Genomic DNA, 3,524 nt, shown 5'->3' on the forward strand with positions numbered 1-3,524 from the left:
CTTTTCAGAGCTGGGTAAAAAGCCTCTAAGACCCATCCAGACTCCATGATTACGGTGAGGACAAAACAATGTTACTTTGACCTAATATCCCTATTTCATTATAAAACAAGGGTAAATACAGAAGTTTAGGAAAACAACATGTGGCTACCCTGGCTCCATAACTACCAGCAGACTGCAGAATCCAAACACAGAATACTCCCACAACGCCATACCCAGAAGAGACCAGAGGTGAGGCCCCACAACACCCATACCCAGAGAGCTCCCCTGTCACCATGGCTCAGCCCACAACTAACACAGAAGAGCTGCAGGAGCAGCTCCATGTCTGTCCAAGATATGGGAGCCAACCTGAGAGTTCCGCGCAAAGACACAGAGGTCTGCCACAGCACTGCTGGTCACCCTCACAACCAGTTCTCTGCTGGTGTGAAGCCCTCCCGTCCCACAGGAGATCAGAGCTGGTGGTGACCCACAGATCATGACACGGAACCCTCTCCCTCCAACCCATGAAGGAACATTACACTTGAAAATGTCAAAGAAGTCCGAGCCCTTCCTCACTGCCCACATCCCACATGTTGGATTCCAGCAGGAGGTCATAGTGACTCATAAGTGCTGGGCGCCAGGACTCGGTGTCCTCAACAGTCCTGGCTATCAGGGGATAACAATGCTGGTCTGAAAACAAACGTCCCCGCACCCACAGAGCCTCTCCCTTCAGGAACCATGAAATGCTTCTGCATGGCAGCTGCAGGAGAAGCATTTCATCGGCTGCAGTCGTTAAGTGAACATGAGTGCCAGTTACAGGAGAAGCAACCCCCTATCGTGAGCACCTGCTGGCGCTTGTAGAGCACTCCCCCATCAGGAGCTCAAACTCATGCGTGCACAGGCCCCTACCAGAAGCCCAGGAATAGTGCTGTAGCTGCTAGCAAATAGTTCCCCTCTAGGGTGCCTGCCTCGCCACAAACCTCATGCCTGTCTCTCAGAGTCTTGAATCTACTGTTTCCATAATTGTGCAGCAGACATTTCCAATGGAACAATTTCTGGTAGATCTCATCCTCAGATACATCAAGCATGCACATGTGCCCACCAGCCATAGGAAGCCAAGCATAGACCACTTGTGGGGACAGACCCAACCCAGGGCCAAGGCACAAACAAATCCTGTGCCCATGTGGGTAGCCCAACCCTCCTGAAGCCCCGATTCTAACCTTGCCATCCCCCACTGCATACGGGAACAAGCTCCTCTCAGCCAGCTGGAGACAGCGCATGCACATGTGCTTGTTGGCATGGGCTGGCCTACCCAGTGTCAACCAGCCCGGGGCAAGTGAGGGCTGTCACATCATTCTGGTGTGAGCAGGCCAAGCTCAGGTCACGACCCCCACAATCCCAGGACCCAAATGTGTAAGTCACAATGAAAGAAGACATGATTCATGGACTATCAGGACAACAAACCAAATCCCAAATCTAACAACAACCCAGGGAAGGACCCCAGTGAAAGTGAAGAACAGATGGAAGACAAAAGAACCATTAAAGAAATGATGATGGAATTGGCCAAAGAAATAAAGGGGGAAATGTGAAAGTACCAATAGGAGAAAGAAGACATGAATATTTACCTGGTAGGGGAGATACCATGATCACGAAGGTGGTTTTCCCAGGGTGAGGATTATCCATTGCACTCCAGATGTGCTGAGCCTTGTGTTTTCCCCAAATGTGGGAAACTCAATTGCATAATTTGCAGTAGTGGGGAATGACATTCATGCTCTCCCCTGGTAAAAAATTTAAAAAAAGAAAAAGAAAAAGAAAGAACACATGACAAAGGAATTCCAAGATTTCTTAAGCCAGGCACCAACAGATCTTGCCTGTAATCCTAGCTACTCAAGTGGGTGAGATCTGAGGATCATGGTTCAAAGCCAGCCCGGGCAGGAAGTCCTTGAAATTTTATCTCCAATAAACCACCAGAAAACCGGAAGTGGTGCTGTAGCTCAAGTAGTAGAGCACTCGCCATGAGCTGAACAGCTGAGAGAAAGCACTCAGGCCCAGAGTTCAAGCCTCACGACCCACAAAGAAAATAAAAAAACACAGTAAACCCTTCATTAACAGATGAAATTAATACTTGGAGAACTGATATTAATAGCATAAAGGGCTCCTTTTCCACAATGCAAACACCAGTGGAAGTCATAGTTAACCGAATAAGTGAAATGGAAAATAGCATACCAGGAGTCAAGAATAAATCAGAAGAACTGGAACAGAAAGTCAAAGGCAGACGTTATGTCGAAAAACGAACTTTTTACAACTTTGGTGTGGGATGGGGGGATGGAGAGGAATAGGGATAGAAGGGGAAACAAAGGAGGAGGCAACAATGCTTGATAAGAAATATACTCACTATCTCGCCCATGTAATTGTAACCCCTCTGTATGGTATTTTCACAATTAAAAAAAAAAAAAACACTTAGAACATTCCAAAGGGAAATCCAAGATTTGGCCAAAGCAGCCAAGAAATTAAATCTATGCATAATTAGAATCAACGAGGGAGCATAATTTAATAGAGGCATGGAAAACCTATTTGGTATAATAACAGAGTAATTCCCCATCTTAAGAAAGCAAATCTCACCCACAAACAGAAGCATATAGAACTATTAGCAGACAGGATACAAGGAGAAATATTTCTAGACACATCATAGTAAAAATATTAGACTTGAATAGCAAGGAATTGGCTTTAAGTGCTCTAAAATCAAAGAAGGACATATATTACAATGGAAATAAAATGAGAATCACTGCGAACTTCTCTACACAGTCCCTCAATGCAAGGAGAGCCTGGAATGATATTATCTAAATCCTGAAAATCAACAACTGCCAACCCAAACTGTGACCCATTGAAGCAATCATTTATATTTGACAGAGAAACTAAAACTTTCAATGACAAACAAAAATTAAAGGAAGTCATGAACCTCAAACTGGCATTACAAACAATTCTAAAGGGAGGAATACAATCTGAAAAACAAACAAACAAAATGAAAGAAACATATCAGACAGAAACCACCACAAGACAAATTTTAGTAAGCACGGGAAAAGAAAAGAAACAAAATACAGGTAAATAAGTAAATGACAAGAAAATGGACACATTTCTATAATAACCCTAAACATTAACAGACTCAATTCCCCAACGAAAGCAAACGAAAAGCAGATTGGATCAAAAGTAAAAGATCTATTCATTTGATTTTGCTAAGAGACCAATCTCACAGCCAAAGATAAAAACCAACTGTGAGCAAAGCGTTGGAAAGAGATCTTCCATTCAAATGTACCCTGCAAGAAAACAGGAGTAGCCATATTACTATCTGATAAGTAGACTTACTAAAATAAATTCAGAGACAAGTAAGGACATTACATACTAATAAAGTGATTGATGCATGAAGAGGAAATCAGAGTGGTCAATATCTATGCATCAAGCAATGGAGTGCTTAAACAGGTTAAACAAATACTCTCAGCCTTACCGAACAAAATAGACTCAAATGCAATAATATTGGGAGATTTTAACAC

General features: G+C 43.4%; 1 non-coding gene across 1 annotated transcript; it reads left to right on the forward strand.

Annotated features, from left to right (window-relative positions):
• The first annotated feature begins 1,593 nt into the window (after positions 1 to 1,593).
• On the forward strand, positions 1,594 to 1,756 carry LOC122126375. Its single transcript, XR_006150915.1, has one exon. It is a non-coding gene; the product is annotated as a U1 spliceosomal RNA (small nuclear RNA).
• The last annotated feature ends 1,768 nt before the right edge of the window (positions 1,757 to 3,524 follow it).

This window comes from Dipodomys spectabilis, unplaced genomic scaffold (genome assembly GCF_019054845.1).
Source record: "Dipodomys spectabilis isolate Male_0828 unplaced genomic scaffold, ASM1905484v1 ptg000276l, whole genome shotgun sequence".
Taxonomy (NCBI): Eukaryota; Metazoa; Chordata; class Mammalia; order Rodentia; family Heteromyidae; genus Dipodomys; species Dipodomys spectabilis.